This window comes from Triticum aestivum, chromosome 4D (genome assembly GCF_018294505.1).
Source record: "Triticum aestivum cultivar Chinese Spring chromosome 4D, IWGSC CS RefSeq v2.1, whole genome shotgun sequence".
Classification (NCBI taxonomy): domain Eukaryota; kingdom Viridiplantae; phylum Streptophyta; class Magnoliopsida; order Poales; family Poaceae; genus Triticum; species Triticum aestivum.
In genome coordinates this window covers 408364889-408375582 of record NC_057805.1, presented here as the reverse complement: position 1 = coordinate 408375582, position 10694 = coordinate 408364889, and positions in this window count along the sequence as shown.

The window sequence follows — 10694 nt, the reverse complement described above, 5'->3', positions numbered from 1 at the left end:
ACAGTTCGGGCGGCCGCGCTAAGGGCAGTAAGGTGGTTCGCCCGGCGGCAAGCACACCCGGCAGGCCACTGGGGACCCGGCCCCAAGATGCCGCCCTGGGTTTACGCGCCGACAAACCTACCAAGTTAACGTAGGGTGGACATACAAAGAAAAATCGAACAGGAAAATGACATGCATGATACTAAAAGTGCTACAGAGTTATATTACATCGAATTGTTGCTACGGTTCTAACTAGAGATAGCGATTGTCCTTGTTGTGAACCTGCAGCGGCGATAAGAATCGGGGTGCCTAATCCCGGCGCTGGCCCTCTACCCTCTGAATTCCGCCGACGTGGCTGATGATGGGCTTGATGCGCTCCCTGAGCAGCGCGAGGTCAGTATCCTCTGGCAAGCTCTCTAGCGCGGCGTCGAAGTCGAGGTCGGGGTACCAGTATGCCACCTTGGTGAGAACCTTGGTCATGGCGCCCTGGCAAACCCTCAAGGCCTCGTCGGCCACCGAGGCCGCCCGGTTTGCGTGAAGCCGCTCCAAAGCGCCGACGACCTTCTCAAAGAACAGGGTCAGGCTGCAGTTGGCGCTCACGCTCTGCTCCGGGGCATACCTCATGTCCGGCATGCCCATGGTGGCCAGCTGCATGGCAGCCTGGTTGGCAACGGTGGCAAGGCGATCGAGCCAACGGTTCTCGCCCTCCACGTGATCCATGAAGTTGAGGGCCTCGTTCTTCCGCAACTGCTTCTCCGCCTCAAGCTCCTTGGCCAGGGTCCCCTCCCAGGTTTTGGCCTCCGAGAGCATCCCCCCGAGGCCCTCCAGCTTCAGCGTGAGGTCCTTGATGGACTTGTTGGCCTCGGAGAGCTCCCCGGCCCTGCTGACGGCCGCGCCCTACGCCTCCGTCAGGGCGCCGTTGAGCGTGTCCTTCTCCTGGGACAGCTTCAGGGCCTGCTCCTTCAGCTCGTCCCGCTCCGCCTCCAGCTCCTTCACCTTGTCGGCGTGAATCTGGGCCTGGGCATCGAGTGGCTCTTTGTGCCTCTGCTCTAGCTCACTAGTCCGCTGCAAGACAAGCTCCTCGACCTCTTCATCCTTGCCGCGAAGCGTGGTGGCAAGCTTCTCCCCGCGCGTGGCGAGGTCCTCCTCCTGGGAGTTCAGTGCGGCCTCATGCTGGGTCTGGGCGGCCTCGGCGGCAGTGGCCAAGTTCTTCGCCGTCTCTTGGGCTTTCTCGACGTCGGCAAGCTTCATGGTGAGCTCCACGTCGCGCTTGGCCAGCTCGCCCTGGGCGGCCTTCAGCTCCTTATGAGCCTCGCGGAACCAGGCCTGCGTCTCGGCAACGCGCTTCTGGAGGTCCGCCTCCGCCTTCTCCACCACCGCCATCCTGGACTTAGCCTTCTCCAGGCGGGCGCGGTGGAGCGCCTGGAGCTTCCGGAAGCTGGCGCCCATGGCGTGGAGGAGCCGCTCTTCCTGTGAGCCGTCGCCACCAACGCTCGGCTCATCGACGACCTCAAGCCCGGTGGCAGCAAGCACTTCGTCGTCGAACACTTCTCCCTCGATGGGTGTCCTGGTGCTCGACGCGCCAGGAAGGTGGACGAACAAGTCGTCGCTCACCCTCAGGTACTTGCCAGAGCCGGAAGCAGCAGAGGAGGAAGGCTGGTCATCAGCCACCTCCTCCTCCTCCTCGGCAGCAGCCCTGCCGGCCTCCCCGGCAGGCCCCTTGCCGGTCTCCTCAGCGGTGGCCCTGCCGGCCTCCCCGGCAGGCCCCATGGCGGCATCCTCAGCAGCGCCCTCGGCGGCCTCCTCGGCGGCGATCTTCTCGGCGTTCGCCTCGATAGCCTTGGCGACGTCCTCGATGACGGCGTCCACGTCCTCCGGGTTCACCGAGGAGGGATGTGGACACCGATGAAGGGAGTGAGGCAAGGCCAAGACCAAGGGTCAGCAAGAAAGAAAAAAGGAACAGGGACGAAAGGCGAGCGACTTACCAGCACCAGTGCCAGGCCGAGAAAAAGAAGTCCCCTCCCCGCCAACATTTGGCGTCGAGGCAAAGCCGCCGGCGCCCAAGTTCTCCTCCTCCTCCTCCTCCATGTGCGTGGGCTCGGTGCTTGGTGCCCTTACCGGGAATGCCCCTCGGGGCGGCGTGGTCGATGGGGGCGGCGTGTTGGGAGTAGCCCCCTGCGGCTCCTCCTGCTGCCGCTCTCCTCCTGCATGCCCGGCAAGGTCAGCACCAAAGTATCGTACCCCTTGACACATGTCGACGAGGGGAGGGTAGTGAGCTTACGCTGGGGGCTGGGCCGGGGGCTGCTGTCCGGGCTGCTCAGCACCACCAGTGGCGCCCTTGAAGTACCAGCCGGGGGCTGGCCGCCCACCGAGGTCTTGGCCCTCTTCACCCTTTGGGCCAGCGTCTCCGCATCCCTGCCAGGATGAAAACAAGTCAAGACAAGCGACACAGATTAAGGAGGCAGAGATGATGGGAAGGAGACAAATACTTACTCGTCGTCTACCTCCTCCTCTGCTGTTTTCCTCTTCCTCCTCGGGCTGAGGGATCCGTAGTCGAAAGTGACCCCCGCATCGGCGTCTGCCAGAGGAGGGGAGAGTCTGCGGGCGCGTGGACGGAGAAGAAGAAGATGCCTTCTTCCTCGCTGCTGCAGCCTTCACCACCTTCTTCGCCGCGCGGCCCTCGTCTGACGCGCGGACTCCTCTGGGGACTTTGGCCGCCGCACGGCCCTGGCGGGCCGCACCGGCTCGCCGGAAGTGGCTCGCCGCAGGACTCGCCCTCTCCCCGTGGTCGGAGGGTCAACAGCTCCGGCCTCCTCCGACGACGACTCGTCGGCCGCTTCCTCAACCAGAGGAGCCTCGGTGCCGGCGCTGCTGGCTTCCCCGGCGGCCGCCGCCCACCGGGCGAGCTACTCCTCCTCAGCGGCCGTCGCGGCCCTTGTCCTCCACACCACCACACTGCCGGCCTCCTCGGCAAGTTGTGCCTCCCTCGCCCTGGTGGCAATGTAGTCCAGTTCCGCCTGGGTGGTGTCCTGGACGAGCAGCCGCTCGGCGTCGGCGTTGATGTACCCCTCGTGCAGAGTGTCGAAGAACTGCTGCACCTCGACGTCCTCCGGCTCCTTCCAGCTCAGGTCGGGGCCATGCGCGTTGCAGTCCAGCATCATGGCGATGATCTCGGTCCGGCGCGAGTTATTGCACAGTGGGACCACTCCCGCCGGCAGCTTGAACAAAGGCCCCTTGAAGACCTTGCCGACCTTCGCGGCGGCCCTCGCGACCTTGCCGGTCCGCTCGACCTCGCCGTCGCGGCCCACATCGAGCTGGAAGAGCCGCTGGTAGAAATGGGCATGCCCCATCACTGTGAAGTTGTGGTCGAGGCCGGGGCGAAGCCGCATGATGTCAGCGGGGTTCGTAAAGAGCCAGGCTGGCCTCCCCTTGTTGTGCAGTGGAGCGATCAGGCGGCGGATGAAGTCCGCCCTGATCAACTCAAGGGTGAGCCCGGCCTCGGTAAGCCAGAGGATCCTGGTGGTGGCGACCATGAGCTTCTCGTCGTCGGCGTAGACGTCGCTCCAATCGCTTCTGCGGACCGGCGGCGCCCGGCGAACTTCGCAGAACGCTGACGGGTCCTTCTCTTTGATCCAGCACCACCGGCCCCGCCATTCTTCCCACCTCTCCTTCATGGCGCCCTCCGGATATGCCCCCTTGGACCTTGGGATCCAGGTGATGCAACCGGAGATGGCGCCCCCTGGTTGGATCCGAGGGGAGAAGTAATGGGGAAAGAGCGCCGTGTTGGGGTGCACCCCGGCGAAGCCTTCGCAGAGGTGCGCGAAAAGGGCCATACACGCCACCGAATTTGGGGTAAAATCCAAGAGGCGGAAGCCAAAGGTATGCATGATGTTGCTGAAGAAATCGGAGAAGGGAGGACAAAGCCCGCAGGAAAATAGTCGACAAAGAAGGGGTACCGATTTGGGGCAGCCTCGCCGCAGTTGGCGGGGATGACGCGCGTGGCTGGACGCCCCGACTTCTCTCCCCCGTCTTCACCCCCCACAGGGGCCTGAAGGCTTCCCGAAGCTCGAACACGTCAACTGTCGAGGCGAAGAAGGCGGACTGCATCCGCTGCACCGCCAGCGCACTCTCCGGCGGCTCCGCCGCTCCGGCATTCTTAGCCACACCCTTGCCCTTGACGGATTTCGGCGCCATGGTGGCTGGGAGAGAAGGGCAAAGCAGAGGGCGGCAAGCAAGAGCGAAGCTTGGGGAAGAAGAGGAAGACGAGCAGAGGCTTCCGAGATTGGGATTGCGCGAAGGGTAAAAGGAAGAGTGCGCCGACGGTTTCCCCTTTTTATGGGGAAGGTGCGGGTCGCGCTGCCCATTTACTATGATGTGACGCATGCCGCCCACGTCACGCGCACCCCTCCACGCCACGCCATGCCGCGCGCGGGTCATGGGAAGTGCAGCGCACAAAAAGTTTTACCGCGGTAAAAACTGCCCCGCCTGCCCGCGCACCGTTTTGGGCCTGGCCTAACAACGTGTCGCACTTATGTGTGGCCCAGGCCCGGGGGCTCCTGTCGGTGTACAAAAGGAGGGGTGCACTTTTGTACCCCTTTACCTGTGCACGGGCAGTCGGAGCCGCGCCCACAGTCACACCAAGCAGAACAGGGGAGGTGAGCCAAGGTAAGACCGAAGCCCAAGATAACCAGAGCAACGCCAAGGCCAAGACCACAAAGAGCAGAGGGACGAAGCAGGTTCCCCCGGCAAGCTCAGCAGCCCCGGCAAGACCCTTGCTGGGGCAGCTCGCCCCACACCAACAGAGTGAGCCACCCTTGAGCCCACTGTCTCCAACATCACGTCGGGCCAGGGCTCGGGAGGCACCTCCATGGTGGCATGCAGATCTTTGTGAAGACAAGGAACACTCAAGATCAGATGAGGATTAGAAGACGATGATCCTCGGCAGGATCCTTGCAGAGGAAGGCCACCAGACCCCCGGCAAGGTCCTTGCCGGGGACGACAGCGCGCCATGACAAGACCCTTGCCGGGCCACCCGGCAAGGCCCTCACCGAGGACGCCAGCAGGGCCACTACCAGGCCCGCACCAACCAAGTCTCCACCACCGTTCACATGCAGCTGCCAGCCCAACCAGCTGGGCGGGCACCTGCATGGCAACATGTAGCTCCCAGGCCAACTCATCGAGCGCCTGCGTGGCGGCATGCTGATCTTCGTGGAGGCTCCACCACCGCGCCACCTCAGCTGCCTGCCTGCCTACGTGGCGCCGCATGCGTCGCTAGCCAGGGCGCGTGTCGAAGCAAGGAGGAGCGGCGACGGACGGGACGGGCCTCGCCCCCGTCCCCGATAAAGCAAGGGGACACCTAAGCTACGCATTAAATGCGTCTTGTCCTGTAATACGAGCGATAAGCTCATAGCACTGTGCGCCTTTCCACCTCCTGTGTGCCACTGTGGCAGCACCTTTCGACTATAAAAGGAGGCCCATGGCATACTGGAGAAGGATTCGGCTCTTTCGAACCACACACTCACCACAGCTAGTTCGAGAGCTCAAGAACTCTACGAAATACACCCACCAAAGTAGGACTAGGGTTTTGCGCATCCTCGCGGCCCGAACCTGGGTAAACGATCCTTGTGCTGGTTACTAATCCTGCTCTTCTCGCAACCCCGCGCCCCGGCAACCGTAGTAGGGATTCTTGTGATCCCATAGGTGTCGTTCCACACCGACACACGAGGTAGGGGGCGCGCCTACCCCCCAGGGCGCGCCCTCCACCCTCGTGGGCCCCTCGTGGCTCCACCGACCTACTTCTTCCTCCTATATATACCTACGTACCCCCAAACCATCAGAAGCGACCACAAAAACCTAATTCCACCATCGCAACCTTTTGTACCCATGAGATCCCATCTTGGGGCCTTTTCCGGCGCTCCGCCGGAGGGGGCATTGATCACGGAGGGCTTCTACATCAACACCATAGCCTCTCCGATGATGTGTGAGTAGTTTACCTCAGACCTTCGGGTCCATAGTTATTAGCTAGATGGCTTCTTCCCTCCCTTTGGATCTCAATACAAAGTTCTCCTTGATTCTCTTGGAGATCTATCTGATGTAACTCTTCTTTTGCGGTGTGTTTGTCGAGATCTGATGAATTGTGGGTTTACGATCAAGATTATCTATGAACAATATTTGAAACTCCTCTGAATTCTTTGATGTATGATTGGTTATCTTTGCAAGTCTACTAGAATTATCAGTTTGGTTTGGCCTACTAGATTGATCGTTCTTGCAATGGGAGAAGTGCTTAGCTTTGGGTTCAATCTTGCGGTGCTCGATCCCAGTGACAGTAGGGGAAACGACACGTATTGTATTGTTGCCATCGAGGACAAAAAGATGGGATTTATATCATATTGCATGAGTTTATCCCTCTACATCATGTCATCTTGCTTAAAGCATTACTCTGTTCTTATGAACATAATACTCTAGATGCATGCTGGATAGCGGTCGATGTGTGGAGTAATAGTTGTAGATGCAGAATCGTTTCGGTCTACTTGTCACGGACGTGATGCCTATATACATGATCATACCTAGATATTCTCGTAATTATGCACTTTTCTATCAATTTCTCGACAGTAATTCGTTTACCCACCGTAATACTTATGCTATCTTGAGAGAAGCCACTAGTGAAACCTATGGCTCCCGGGTCTATTTTCCATCATATTAATCTACCGTCAACAAGCTATTTCTATTACCGTTTATTTTGCTTTCTTTACTTTTAGTCTTTACGATAAAAATACCAAAATTATTATCTTATCATCTATATCAGATCTCACTCTCGTAGGTGACCATGAAGGGATTGACAACCCCTTTATCGCGTTGGTTGCGAGGTTCTTATTTGTTTGTGTAGGTGCGTGGGACTCGAGCGTAGTCTCCTACTGGATTGATACCTTGGTTCTCAGAAACTGAGGGAAATACTTATGCTACTTTACTGCATCACCCTTTCCTCTTCAAGGGAAAACCAACGCAGTGCTCAAGGGGTAGCAAGAAAGATTTCTGGCGCCGTTGCCGGGGAGTCTACGCACAAGCCAAGACATACCAAGTACCCATCACAAACTCTTATCCCCCGCATTACATTATTTGCCATTTGCCTCTTGTTTTCCTCTCCCCCACTTCACCCTTGCCGTTTTATTCGCCCTCTCTTTGCTCACCTTTCCTTTGCCATGGCTGAATCAAAGGGGGCTAGGGGTTCTTTCCTTAGTTTCAATGCCTTGGATAGCCCTTCCGTCCTCTCTAAGCTCCTAAATAATGATGCTATGGAAAAACCTACCGGGGTTGTCAATGAGAATCTGAATAATTTCGATGAAGATGATCCCGGAATATTTCGTTATTTAGTTGATGAGTCTTTGAAAGATGCTTGGGATAGGTTATTGAGAATCCGGGCTAGCTTTGTGCCCCAATATCAAATTGAAATATACTTAAAAATCTTTTATGTTGCCTTACCTTCGTCGTTTAAGCATGTCTTAGACTCTATTTTTGAAGAAGGTTTTCTTGAAGGGGATGCCGTAGATACCTATGAAAAGATGAAAACCATATTTGGGCACCCCATGAATGAGAAGGTCGAATCTACCTCTCTTTTGCTTTCCTATCAAAACGAAACTATCAAAGAGATGAAGACTAGCTTAGATGCAAATTTCCGTCACGTGCTTAATCTTTCTTCTACCATTAATAGTCATGTGCTTTATCAAAATAGAAAGATTAATTCCATAGATAACAAGTTTGCTCTTTTCTTTCCTAAAACTAAAGATGGCAATACCTAGATCTATCCTTGCTTTTATGCCTAGCTAAGGGCGTTAAACGATAGCGCTTGTTGGGAGGCAACCCAATTTTATTTTAGTTTTTTCTTTTTGCTTCTGTTTAGGAATAAATAATACACCTAGCCTCTGGTTAGATTTGTTTTTGTGTTTTAATTAGTGTTTGTGCCAAGTTAAACCTATAGGATCTTCTCGGATGATAGTTATTTGATCTTACTGAAAATTCCAGAAACTTTCTGTTCACGAAAACAATTGTTAAAAATCACCAGAAAGTGATAAAATACTGATTCCAATTGCAGTAGATCAATAAACAAATAATCTAGGTCGTCCTATTTTTGTGAAATTTTCTGAGTTCCAGAAGTTTGCGTTAGTTACAGATTACTACAGACTGTTCTGTTTTTGACAGATTCTGTTTTTTCGTGTGTTGTTTGCTTATTTTGATGAATCTATGGCTAATAAAATAGTTTATAAACCATAGAGAAGTTGTAATACATTAGGTTTAACACCCATATAAATAAAGAATGAATTCATTACAGTACCTTGAAGTGGTGTTTTGTTTTCTCTCGCTAACGAAGCTCACGAGATTTTCTGTTAAGTTTTATGTTGTGAAGTTTTCAAGTTTTGGGTAAGGATTTGATGGATTATTGAACAAGGAGGGGTAAGAGCCTAAGCTTGGGGATGCCCAAGGCATCCCAAGGTAAATCCAAGGACACCAAAAAGCCAAAGCTTGGGGATGCCCCGAAAGGCATCCCCTCTTTTGTCCTCGTCCATCGGAAACTTCACTTGGAGCTATATTTTTATTCACCACATGATAAGTGTTTTGCTTGGAGCGTCTTGTATGATTTGATTCTTTGCTTTTAGTTTACCACAATCATCCTTTCTGTACACACCTTTTGAGAGAGACACACATGATTCGGAATTTATTAGAATACTCTATGTGCTTCACTTATATCTTTTGAGGTATATAGTTTTTGCTCTAGTACTTCACTTATATCTTTTAGAGCACGGTGGTGGTCTTGTTTTATAGAAACTATTGTTCTCTCATGCTTCACTTATATTATTTTGAGAGTCCTACAAAACAGCATGGTAATTTTCTTAAATTGAGAAGGTAGTCCTAATATGATAGGCATCCAAGATTAGTAAAAACTTTCTTATAAGTGCGTGAATATTAAGAGAAGTTTGATGCTTGATAATTGTTTTGAGATATGAAGATGGTAATATTAGAGTCATGCTAGTTGAGTAGTTGTGAATTTGAGAAATACTTGTGTTAAAGTTTGTGATTCCCGTAGCATGCACGTATGGTGAACCGTTATGTGATGAAGTTGGAGCATGATTTATTTATTGATTGTCTTCCTTATGAGTGGAATCTATCCCCCTAGGAGCATGCGCGTAATACTTTGTTTTGATAACTAATAGATTTTTGCAACAAAATTATGAGTTCTTTATGACTAACGTTGAGTCCATGGATTATACGCACTCTCACCCTTCCACCATTGCTAGCCTCTCAAATACCGCGCACTTTTCGCTGGTATCATACACCCACCATATACCTTCCTCAAAACATCCACCATACCTACCTATTATGGAATTTCCATAGCCATTCCGAGATATATTGCCATGCAACTCACCACCGTTCCGTTTGCTTTCATTGTCATATTGCTTTGCATGATCATGTAGTTGACATCGTATTTGTGGTAAAGCCACCATTCATATTTTTTTATACATGTCACTCTTGATTCATTGCATATCGCGGTACTCCGCCAGAGGCATTCACATAGTCATATTTTTTTTCTAAGTATTGAGCTGTAATTCTTGACTTGTAAGTAAATAAAAGTGTGATGATCATTATTATTAGAGCATTGTCCCAAGTGAGGAAAGGATGATGGAGACTATGATTCCCCCATAAGTCGGGATGAGACTCCGGACAAAAAAAAAGAGGCCGTAAAAAAAGGAAAAGGCCCAAATAAAAAAATGAGAGAAAAAGAGAGAAGGGACAATGTTACTATCCTTTTACCACACTTGTGCTTCAAAAGTAGCACCATGATCTTCATGATAGAGAATCTCCTATGTTGTCACTTTCATATACTAGTGGGAATTTTACATTATAGAACTTGGCTTGTATATTCCAATGATGGGCTTCCTCAAAATGCCCTAGGTCTTCGTGAGAAAGCGAGTTGGATGCACACCCACTTAGTTTCTTTTGTTGAGCTTTCATACACTTATAGCTCTAGTGCATCCGTTGCATGGCAATCCCTACTCACTCACATTGATATCTATTGATGGGCATCTCCATAGCCCGTTGATACGCCTAGTTGATGTGAGACTATCTTCTCCTTTTTTGTCTTCTCCACAACCACCATTCTATTCCACATATAGTGCTATGTCCATGGCTCACGCTCATGTATTGCGTGAAGATTGAAAAAGTTTGAGAACATCAAAAGTATGAAACAATTGCTTGGCTTGTCATCGGGGTTGTGCATGATTAAATACTTTGTGTGATGAAGACAGAGCATAGCCAGACTATATGATTTTGTAGGGATAACTTCCTTTGGCCATGTTATTTTGAGAAGACATGATTGCTTAGTTAGTATGCTTGTTATTATTTTTATGTCAATACTAAACTTTTACCTTGAATCTTTCGGATCTGAATATTCATACCACAAATAAGATAATTACATTAAGGAATCTGCTAGGTAGCATTCCACATCAAAAATTCTGTTTTTATCATTTACCTACTCGAGGACGAGCAGGAATTAAGCTTGGGGATGCTTGATACGTCTCCAACGTATCTATAATTTTTGATTGTTCCATGCTATTATATATTCTGTTTTGGATGTTTAATGGGCTTTATTATACACTTCTATATTATTTTTGGGACTAACCTATTAACCGGAGGCCCAGCCCAAATTGTTGTTTTTTTTCCTA